This window comes from Prionailurus viverrinus, chromosome C1, assembly GCF_022837055.1.
Source record: "Prionailurus viverrinus isolate Anna chromosome C1, UM_Priviv_1.0, whole genome shotgun sequence".
Taxonomy (NCBI): domain Eukaryota; kingdom Metazoa; phylum Chordata; class Mammalia; order Carnivora; family Felidae; genus Prionailurus; species Prionailurus viverrinus.
Window position 1 is genome coordinate 166,616,282 of NC_062568.1, and position 11,903 is coordinate 166,628,184.

The 11,903-nt window shown below is 48.7% G+C and overlaps 1 long non-coding RNA gene across 2 annotated transcripts in view; it reads right to left on the reverse strand.

Moving 5' to 3' along the window:
• The window catches only part of LOC125173216 (uncharacterized), a 91,305-nt gene extending 84,792 nt beyond the window's left edge, over nt 1-6,513 (reverse strand). For both annotated transcript variants that reach the window (XR_007154967.1, XR_007154968.1), the window contains exon 1: nt 6,346-6,513. This is a non-coding gene — a long non-coding RNA (uncharacterized LOC125173216). The remainder of the gene's footprint in view (nt 1-6,345) is intronic.
• Between the last annotated feature and the right edge of the window lie 5,390 nt (nt 6,514-11,903).

Consider the following 11,903-nt stretch of genomic DNA (forward strand, 5'->3'; position numbering starts at 1 on the left):
AAGCCAGTGATGAACCAAGAATGGGAGGTAGGAGCAGTCCTCCCCGGGTGCAGGTAATAAGGGGATATGTTATCTGTTACAAACTTGAAAAAGTAAATAATTTTTTAAAATTGTTTGTAGTAAGTCAGTCATTTTCACTGTCACCCTGTAATTCTGCACTATGTTAGAGATAAAATGTTGCTCCTCTTCACAGCAAAAGGTATGTAGCCAGGGGTACACCCTTTGGTATATCCCTCCTGTGAACACTCCCGTTCCTGCTGTGCAGGGGAAAGAACATGCTGTCGGTGGTCGCATGTGATGTAGGGCAGAGCCTTTAGTCAGTCAGCAGTTACTCAGTAAGGCCATTATGTGCCAGGTACCGTTTTACACGTTTTGTAGCCAGTCTTCCCAAGGGCCATAAAATATACGCACCCGTATTTGGTTGTTTGTCAGATGAAGAAACTGAGTCTCAAAGTGCAGTTCAATGATTTGTCCAGAGTTCTACCACAAGGAGGTAGCGGAGAGGAATTCGAACAAGATCTGTGCAGCCCAGTGTCTGTGCTCTCTCCTCTGTGCCTCCAACAGCATATGAGCCTCATACCAGGGCCTAGAACGGCCCGCCACACGGCCTCTTCTTGAGGATATCACAGCCTAACCGAGAAAGGACCTCACGCAACCCGCCATAATTCAGCCTAGCATGTGACAAGTACGTTGGGAATAAACCAGACCAACCCCCCAAGAAAATGTAAGAAATAAAGCAAGAAGAGTAAAGGCCGAATGATTTACAGAGCAAGAATATCAGTTAGGCACTCTGTCCTAAGCCAGAGTTCATTTGGTTCCTGAAAAACAGAAGTTGGCATTTTCGTGGTTTCAGAGACATAATAGGCATCAGTGGGGACCCACAAGACAAGGCAACATGATGGTAAAAGTCTGGGCCTGGGAATTATTAAATGTTCTAGAAGGGAAATATCAAGGCTCAGAGAGGTTAATTAACATGCTGAAGCTCACACAACACTCCACGCAGTTGAAAATGAAGATGGAATCTGAATCTCAGTCCTTCGGCCTTCACATTGCTTCCCTGTCCTTTTGGAATAAAGTGTGTATTTATCTCCCCTCCAGACTGAGTAAAAACAAAGCCAAAGTTTGCAAACTGTGCCTGAGGGCCCGGGGGCTTGGGCCCCTGGTTGTCCCTTAACTGTCCTGGATCCCATAATCACTATAGGATGAACGTTACATGCAGGAGGCAGCCCTGAGACAAAAGAACTTCCAGATCATCCTCTTTTATTCTATCCTTATTGTATCAGATAATGTCACTGTTCCAACCACATTCCCTTGGGATTCGTTTTTATTGTTTCCTGGGTGGGGGTGGGGTGCACCCACCTCTGTGTGCCTTCAATGGCCAGTGCCACAGCTATTCCTGGGAAAAACATCAGGTGCCATAGCTCCCTGGCCTAGGCTGGGGATAACTCTGGGATGTAACCCACACTCCAGAGTCCCCCAGCAGGGTCAAGCTGAAGCCACCCACCCTCTACAGCTGGCATCTTAGTGCCATCCCCAAATTTACGGTGAAAGTAACTTTTACATTTCAGTTAAAATAACCATGGGATGGATTAGGCGGATCCTTTTTATTTTTTTATTTTTCTTTTTTTTTTTTAATTTTTTTTTCAATGTTTATTTATTTTTGGGACAGAGAGAGACAGAGCATGAACGGGGGAGGGGCAGAGAGAGAGGGAGACACAGAATCGGAAACAGGCTCCAGGCTCTGAGCCATCAGCCCAGAGCCCGACGCGGGGCTTGAACTCACGGACCGCGAGATCGTGACCTGGCTGAAGTCGGACACTTAACCGACTGCGCCACCCAGGCGCCCCAATGTTTATTTATTTTTGAGAGAGACAGAGACAGAATGCAAGTGGGTTGGGGCAGAGAGAGAGGGAGGCACAGAATCTGAAGCAGGCTCCAGGCTCTGAGCTGTCAGCACAGAGCCCAACGTGGGGGTCGAACTCCCAAGTCATGAAGGCAGATTCCTTTTTAAAGCACAAACACAAGGGGCACCTGGGTGGCTCAGTCGGTGAAGCATCAGATCTTTGGCTCAGGTCATGATCTCAATGGTTCATGAGCTCAAGCCCTGCACCAGGCTCTGTGCTGACAGCTCAGAGCCTGGAGCCTGCTTCAGATTCTGTGTCTCCCTCTCTCTCTCTGCCCCTCCCCACCTGTGCTCCGTTTCTCTCTCAAAAATAAATAAACATTAAACAATTTTTTAAATAAAGAAAAACACTAAATGCCACCTATTTTACACTCAGAAACTCATCCTTTGCTCCACTTTGATCATTTAAACTCATTTTTAAAATCATATTGTTCTTATATTTTGCCCCACAAACCTTCATTTGTTTCTGACTAAAAGTTATAAAAATATGACCAAAGTGTTTGGTCCAATTTCTTGGCTAATCAGCCATGTTCCATTCATTCACTTACTCACCCACAGCGGGGTTGAACTCAGAACAAACTGCCAAGGCTAATCTTATCTCACCTACTAAATTATCATCTGACTCCAACAGCTGCCATTGAAAACAAACCAATACCTACCCCAGCCACTGTCCATGCTGTCACTTCAGCCATGCTATTGTTCCTCAAGGTACCCAGTTGTTTCTACCCCAGGGCCTTTACACTTGCTGCCCCTTCTGCTTGCAATATACTTCCTACAAACCTTTTCTGGCTCCGTCCCCCCCTTCATTCTGGGTTCTGTCAAGTGTTTCTTCTTCAAAGAGCCTTTCTTGACCTCCCCGTCTAAAACAATCTGCCCATCCCCCACTCCATGTGTCTTTTGTGGTCTTGATCTTTCTTCATAACATTTATTACCAGTTGAACTGATATATTTGCTATTTACTTATTTGTCTTTCTCCTCCAGGAGCATGTGAATGTCATGAGAGGAGATTTTTTTTTTCTACCTTGCTCATCATATCCATGATTCCAAGTAGCACCAGGACAACAAAAGCCAAGATTTTTGGAATAAACAAAGAATGAATGAAAAAAAAAGTTTTCTCCTGCCCCTCTTGTTTATAAAATAAAACCTTCCCAGGGAAAGATTATAAAAGCAAAGGTGTGGAAACTGGGAGAGTTACAGCTTCAATCCCATGAGCAAGTTTCTATGGATCAAGGAACTCTCTACCCCCAAAACCTGCAGTGGCTCCCTATTACTTCAACAGAGGTCAATTGTACATAAGAGCTTATAGCCTGGGTGAAGTCTTAAGACTATTACAATAAAAAAATAAATAAATAAATAAATAAAACCCTGATAGTGACCTGTGTGTGTATGTGTATAATGTATTTCATACACATTTACTGAATGCTTGCTGTATGCCAGGCCTTCTGCTGAAAAACATATATAAAGATGTGGTTCATCCCCAAACACCGTAATTTTGGTAGTAGTGGTGGTGGATGCCCAGAGAGGCCAAAAGTGCTAAGAGAGAACCAGAGCCGCAGAGAGAGGGAGAGAGGCTTGCAAGCAACTCTTAAATATTAACAAATACCAGGAGATGCTTCTACACAGGCAGGCAGGGAAGAGGAATCAATTCCCTTTATTCGGAGGTAGGTGAAAGTCCAAACGACTTCCTTGAGAGAGCTGCATTTCAGCGGAATCTTAGGGAATAGGAGTTCACCCAGCAAACAGGAGAGGGTGGGGAGTGAGGGCTTCCAGGCAGAGGAACAGTCCGAGCAAAGGCCTGGAAGAATGACGCTTTCTGGAAATACAGGTGATAAAGTCGGCCGGAACTGTGGACTCTGTGATAGGTCAGGATGAGAGACCAAACTGAGAGGTAAGCAGATATACTTGGAGGAAAGACACTGCACTTGGAGTCAGACAGCCCCAAGTCCAAGTGCTGGCCATGTCATGAGCAAGTCCCAATTCCCGGGAAGTAAATGTGCTGGGGGTGGGGGTCAGATCCACAGCTCTCTGCTGGGGACTGAGGTGAGGAGCTGGAACCAGAAGCTCCAAGGAGGCTTATTCTGCTTAAAGACAGAATGCTGAAAACTGTGTCCTTTGGCTCTGATTTTTTTTTTTTTTTTGAATCATGATATATCAATGATTTTGAATCAGAAACTCATTAGAAGGATGTGAGGTTTCTGTGTTTATCTAGGGTGACCTGGGTTATAAAAGAGGCAGAGAATCCCGGGCTGAGCCGATCTTAAAGTCCCCTCTGACTCTAGCCTCCAGTTCTAAAATGACCGACAGCTAGGCACACAGGAAAAAGCAGACTCCTGCCATGACTCAGACACTGAACTTGGAGTCAGACCCAAATTCCAGCTCAGACTCTGCCCCTTATTTTCTGGCGACTTAGGCAAGTGAATGAACTTCTTGGACTGTCAACTTCTTCCACAGCTTATTTTCCTCCCAGGCTTATTGTCAGGTTCACTTGAAACAACGGACTTCCAAGCAACTGGCACATAGTAGGTATGCAATAAATGTCAGTCGAGGATAAGGTCTCTAACTGCAACCCAGTCCCGGATTTCAACAGCTTCCCCTGAGCGCCTACCATGAGCTGAATGCTCTCCACAGGTCATCTCATTTACAAGAAGAAACTCAAGATTTAATACTATGTCATCAATCGAGTTCCCCGAATTGTCTAAAGGTGGTTTTGACCCTTTAGAATGCACCCATGATGAATGATGGGAACTTAGGGTATGCTGTCTGGAATCAAACCAGGCTTAAAATCTTTTAAAATTTAAAGCTGCTTTTTATTACTCTGGAAACCTACCCACTGCACACTTTTATTTCTAACCGTTACGGGTTTCTCTCTCTCTCTCTCTCTCTCTCTCTCTCTCTCTCTCTCTCTCTTTCCACATTTAACTCAAGGCTTCAAATGCAAAAGCCAAGCTTGAAGTGATCATAACATTTAAGCGATGAATGTAAGGACAGCTTACACTTGCATTGCAGGAAGATCTACATTCTATATTTAATAGCTTCAGCCACTTACAGCAAGAGTTATCACAGGGACCCCACAGAGGGAGGGTTGGAAAGGGAGAATTCTACAGCTTTGACTAAAGGTGTCAGAGTCATAAGCTCTCTGGGAAATGATTAAGTGATAAATACAGTAAATTCACCCTCAGTTCTGGGAACCCCACAGCACAGACAGTAACTCTCAGAGGCAGAAGCAATTATTATTATTAAAAGGTCTAAACCTTAAGGGTGTGCTGTTTCGGCCTATGTAACTGGAAGATCACTAAGTACAGGAAAGGAGGAACTCAGGTGTGCAAAGCACCTACGGACACCAAGTGCTCTAACGCCTAACACACCTCGTGTCCACGCTCCATGTAAGTACTTTTAACTGGTCCAAATATACAGGAAGGGGGAAACAAACAATGTTGAGTACCTCCTGTATACCAGATGAATACAACATGCCCATAAAGTATAATAAAGTGCATGCAGTGCTTAAGCAGACATAAGGAAGGCCAGTAAACTCAGAAAGAAGCCCCTGCTCTTGTTAAGGAGGTGAGTGCTCGATGTTCTTCCCGGATGCATCCCCAAGGCCTGGCATAACGCCTGGTACATTCAGTAGGGGTTAAGAACATGGAATGTGGAGCCAGATTTTGTGGATGCAAATCCTACTTTGTAGCTGCGTAACCTTAGGTAAGTAACTCAACCTCTCTGTGCCTTGGCTTCCTACTTGTGAAACGGGATAACAGTGATACCTCTCTCATACTGTAATTGTAGCATTAAATAAGCTAATAAGTGCAAAGTGCTGAAGACATGGCTGGCAAACAACAAAAGTTGCAAACGTAAACACTTGTGGACTTGCCAGATACTGGGGAGCTCATCTGTGCTTACCCCCACCCTGTGATGTACAGTGTAATAAAGCTCCCTTTTCCAGGTGGGGTACCTGAAGAACGTACACCTGCCAGGTCATTGAGTTCTTAATTGGCCTAACTTAAATTCCTACCTGGGCCCGCCTAACATTAAGAGCAAAACATAGCATTTAATTGTTTTTGTTTTTAATATTCTAGGCTTTCACGGATAGGCACACATTTACTTTTTATAGCAATTACATGACGTAGTAAGTGTTGCTTACCCCCATTTTACGGATACAGAAACTGAGAGTGAGCTCTTAAGTAATTTTCTCAAGGCCTGATAATTAGCCAATACCAGGATCGGATTTAAGTCCAGACTCAACCGACACACTGTCCCCACACACAAGGAGAGGGCCTCTGGTCCCAGGTGTCTGGGGCAGTCCTGGGTCCTGTGCCCCTGAGGGGACAGATGGCCGAGAAGCGCTATGGCAGGGAGGATCCAGGGTGCTCCCACTGCGGGGCCCCTGGCGGTGGCCCCGCCTGCGCCGGCGCCTGGGTCGTCCACCCGCCCTCCCGGCCCCTCACCTGCGTGTCCCTTTCGCTTTCAGCCCCAGCCATGCTGGTAGCCTGCATTACTCAGAATCGCCCCCACTTGGCTGGCTGAGTGACAAAGATCAGCAGCAGTTGTCCGAGGAAACCTATTTGCAAAATAGGACTCCCGCCCGCAGCAGAAAGCACCCGGCGGGCGGCGGGCTGGGAGTCCGGAAGTCGCGGTTCCCCGCCCCCGCTTTGCTTCTCGCGTTCAGTGGCTTCAGGCCTCAGTTTGCCCGTCTATGTAAATAGTGTCAACAATGCTTCTGCCCAATAGATCGAAAGATGAACGGCGTGTAAACAGCCTGAAATTTCTTTGAAGTCCCCTGTTTTCAGCTAAAATGATTACAAGAGCTTTATATTCTTAGCCATCATTACTTGTTTTACTAAGAATCCTTTTTTTTTTTTTTTTTAATTTGAAAAGGAGTAAAATTCTCACCCAGGAAAAACAATCTGTGGCCATCCTGCGGTTCAAGTCCCCCTGTGAGACCCCCAAGGAAGCTCTGGAAGACCCTTTCAACTCCCACTCGGCTGTTGATCGGGTTCGTTGTGGTTATTTTCTATTCTTTACCGTTAAGACCTTTAGGAGCTCACGGATGACAGATGGGGTAGAGAAAAGACTGGGTTTTGCAACCAGATGTGTTCGGCTAGGGTTTCTTGTTCGGCCGTTTTCCGCCTGTGGACCCTGGTCAAGCCATTTAAACGTGCTGAGCCTCAGTCTCCCGTCTTTAAAATGGGGAGAACCCCCCCCTCCCCCCGGCAGGGTTGGTATTTGTCAGTGGATGCGGACGCTAATGGGCGGGGACTCCGAAGGTCTACGCCCCGGGGCTTCTGCCCTCGGCTCCGCCTGGCGGCCCCCAGCGCCCCTCCCTGCGCCAGTGCGGGGCGCGCCGACTCCCCGACCTGCCAGGCCCGCGCCGCGCGGTGGCACAGGAGCCGCCCCCCGCCCGCCCGCCGGCTCTGCCCGCGGGACCCGCGGCGACCTGCAGGCGGAAGGCCTGGCTGTATTTACACAGAAAGCAGCCGGTGGAGGCTGGCTGTGTACGGACGAAACGCTGGCGGGCTGGGACCGTCGCCGGGGGAGGCCTTCTGATAGGAATCTGTGAATAAATCAACACGCGAATGAAAGAGCTCGTTGAAATGGATCCCAGGAACACGACCCAAAGGCGGCCTTCGGAATCAGCCCACATGCCCCGTCCCACTGGGTAGTTCGGCAGACAGAGGCTCAAATGAGTGATGGCCAAGCCAGACCTCCCGCCACCGAGACCCCACTGTCTAGGATCTCCTGTGTGGCGCGACCTCGGGTCGGGCGGGCAGTGGGAGCTGGATCCTGAGCAAGGAAGGGAGAGGGGACCCCGCCGTCTGAGCACCCACGACTCGCTGGGCACTGTTCTGTGTCATCTCACGGACCTCTCACACCACGCTTTGAGCTTGGTGTTCCCATGTTTCACCTGGGGAAACTTCGGCTCCGAAAAGCGGAGTCAACTGGCCCCAGAACACAAAAAGCCTGTAGGTGGGACAGCCGGGAAGCAAACACAACTCTGGCCAGGCTCGTCCCACCCAAACGTGCTGCGGGGGTGGCCCAGGGGTAAGGCACAAAATGCGCGCTTGCGACGTCAGTGGAGCAGCTCGGTCACCCGGACGTTTCTGGGAGCCACCCCTTCCCTCCTGTTCCTTTCCAGGCAAACGGGAGGCCCAAAGCCTCCTCCAGTTGTACCTGTCAGCTGATTCGCCGCTGCCCCTCCCGCTCGCCTGATTTAGCAGCCGGAAGTCGCACTCCCGGTGACCGCTGACCCAGAGCCCCTAGCCGTATCATTGCCAAAGCTAGCGTCGCCCTGGAAAACCTACAGGTGCGCCCTGGGCGCGCATTTCTCCTGTCTCCGCCCGAGTCGTCACCGGGCTGCATCCGGTCCCGGAGCAATTGAAACCGGTCCAGCCGCCCCTATCCCGGCAGGGCCCCGCCCACGCCCACCCGGGGGAGGCTCAGAACAGCTTTCTTCACTTTCCCTGGCCCAGCTCCTGCCGGGGGCGAGCAAGGGAAGCTGGTTGCTCAATGTGCCTGAGGACTGTTCTGGTTCTCATGCGATGTGTTGACCAACCGTCAGCCAGGGGAGCCCAGCTCTAGCCACCCAGCACGTACAGAGGCTTGGACGTCCGGGTCCACTGCGCAGGCCCTTAGGGTTCCTCATGGGACACCTGGACCCTGTGCTCTGTGCCAGCCCTCCAGCATCAAGTCCCATGGAGAGGGTGGGCAGGATGTGGTGGGCTACCCTAGCCCTCTGGGTCCCTCCTGCTGTCAGAGGGTGTGGGGGGGCTGATGTCAGGCTTGACCCAAGGCTGGCACACTGACCTCTGGGTGGCCCTGCATCAGCATATGCCCAAGGATCTATAAGGCCTTCTTCCCAAAGCCTCAGCTCCTTTGCTTTAGACCTCTTGGCCAAGAGGAAGGCTTGAGCAGTAAAGCCGGGGAAGTGACAGAAGGAATCTATTCACAAATAGTTACTGAGTGCTAGTCACTGTACTAGGCCCTGGGGAGAACACCATGACCCGGAGACAGTTCCTGCCCTCACCCGGTCCCAGACCGGGGAGGCTTCAGGCAAGTAACAGGTCACTTTAGCTGCGGGCAGGGAACCATTTCCTGGAATGCATCTGGGAGAGGACCCGAAATTGGCTGGGGGTGAAGGTGGGAGGCCTGAGGAAAGACTCTCAGACTTCAAACACTGCCCCTTTCCTTCCTTCTTCCGCCTTTCTGCGTGCGTTTCTGGGGTGCCTGAATCATGCTTAAGAGCTCAGGGCACAGTTGGTAGTTTTCAAGGGGCAGTAGGTCGTGGATGTCATGGTGTTGTAGTTAAAATGCCAGGGCTCTGGCTACAGCCACTTACTTTACCCTGGGTGATTTGCATAATTTCTCTGAACTTGGGTTTCTTTACCTGTAAAATAGGGCTAATGATAATACTGGCTTCATAAGAACAAGACCCAGCCTAAGGTAGGTATCAGTCAATGGAATCTATTGCGTTATTTTGTTGTGGTTCACATTTTCTTCTGATCCTCTTGACAACATCTTGTGTGGCGTGGCACAGGTAACTTCGTACCCATTTTACAGACGAGGAAGCTATCTTGAACAAATTAACAGGATTGCCCAGGTCTGGTAGGTTTTCAAGATTAGGACCCTGAGGAGAAATGGCCTCCGGCAATAGGAGAGATACTATGACCTTCACCTGCCCTCCCTGAAACCCCAGATGACTGGCTGAGACTGAGCTGTCTGGGGAACTTCCTTTGACCTAAATCCTATCAGCTATACTGAAACGGCAGCCAGAAAATACAAACAGCCGCACCCTCAGCATTTTTGTCCCAACATGCATTCCATGCCAGGGGATTTCTTTTTCAAGGACTGCTTTAAAAAGGGGAATAATATATGCTAACTGAACACCTACTATGTGCCACACACTACAGCAGACATGCTCATGTGGGTTATTTCACTTTATGTGGGCAGGGAAAGGAGGAGGAAGGAGATCAGGAAGGATCAACTTACCACAACTGCTCTCCATAATGGAACTTGACATATGCACATATAACCTTGAGTGTTCTTTTTAAAAACGCAAATGTGACCATGTTATTCCACCTCCCTCACTTAAAAATCTCTCAGTGGTCTCCCACTGCCTTCACACAAAGTCCACACTGCAGCAAGGCATATTCAGCCAGCCACATTATCACATCTGCTGCACCCATTTGCCTCCTCGCCTTTGCACATGCAGTTCCTTCTTCCTGGAGTGCCTTTCCTAACTCTCCGCTTCCTTTCCTACTTTTATTTGGCTAAATGCTACTATCCTTCGGCTCTCAGCTTTGGATGGCACCTTCTCCAGGAAGCCTTCCTTATCCATTCAGACAGGGCCAGCCTTGTCTATACTCTATTGGAAATATTTGTTTAATGGTCTGTCCCACTAGATGGTGAGCTCCTTAGGGACAGGGACTATGCTTTGTTCCTCTGTCCTCAGCACCAAGCATAGTGTGGCTTATAACAGGCATTAAATAAATGTTGAATGGATGGATGAGAAAAAGTTGAGCATGAAAATTATTCCCATTTCACCGAGGAGAAAACCAGGTCTCAAAGAGGGCAAAACTGTCTATCTAAGGTCAGACAGCTGGTTAGGAGATGAGTTAAGCTAGAGCTAAGTCCCTGTAAATCCACTCAGTCTTGAGTCAACATGTCACTTATATTAAAGATAATACAACCTTCTAATATTTCTCCTCGAAGTTGTTCCTAGCACTGGTTTTCAATATGGCACAGAATCAGGACCCGAGTCCTGATAATGTAATATTTATAAACACCAATCATCAAGAGTACAGTTAGTCCCAGGTCCTGACTATAGTTGCCTGAGACGTATTATATACCTCATAACCTCTTAGGTCAACTTTGTGATGCCTATTTAAAAGATTAGGAAGCTGGTTCAGAGAGGTTAAGTGATTTGCCCAGGGTCCCACAGCCTTCAAACCCAAATCAGTCTCCAACTCCTAAGCCCGACTTCTTTCCGCCTCCTCAGGCAGCCTCTTGGCCATGATCCCGGGGCCAACCCTCATGTGACCCTTGCACCCCAAATGGGCCCCCTTTTCTCTCGTGATGGGACACAGATGAGACTCCATAATTTTTCATGGTCCTCTGGACTTGGCCCAAGTGTCATACAAACACTGGCACCTTTCTCTGGCCACTCTTCTCTCCTCCCCTGTGGTTCCGGCATCGGTACCGGCTCCTCCTCTGGGGAAAACACAAGGCATGGGAAGCAGTCATTGTTCCTTGTTCCCAGTAATGGCCCCCTTGAGAATCGGGCAGGTAGGAGCAGATCCCTCATTCTCAGGTGTCTCAATAAACAAACTCTTTAGCAATTACACACACCCTTGGCCAGAGCTCCCACGACCTTTCCTGACTCCTAGAAACTGTTCCCCAACTCTAAGGTCACCCCAAGAGCTTCCTTAAGGTGCTTGCATTGACTTATTTATGCAAGATGTTCAATGAGTATTTGAGCAGCTATTACATGACTGGCATCGTTCTTTCAGCTAACAGTGTTTCCCTGGGCGCCCGTCCCTTTAACTATCTGAGATGAGGGAGTTCAACCGAGGCATCTACACCAGACTGGAAGGTCTGAGAGGGCAGGCACTACCTCTGCTTTGTCCCTCTGTCCCCATCACCTGACATATGGTAAGCCATTATTAAATATCTGTTGAATGGCTGAATGGCCAAATATTACAAGATCCATTCATCCCTTAAAATTGCCACATGCCCTCCACTTAGAGAGATAGGCTCATGGCATGTTACGGTCAAAAGAGACCACAGAGGGAAAAAAAAAATACCTACTCTAATCCCCTCCTTTTGCAGAAAGGGAGGCCCAGGGAAAGGAGACACAGAGTTCAGAGAAGACTCTGAAGTACGATCCAAGCCTCCTGACTTTTGCCCAAGTACCTTCTCTGTGTTGGGACCCTGCTCCAACAGCAGAAACATATTCCCATTTAATCGTCACGACCACCATCTGGGGACAGGAGCAAGGAAGAAAGAGCAT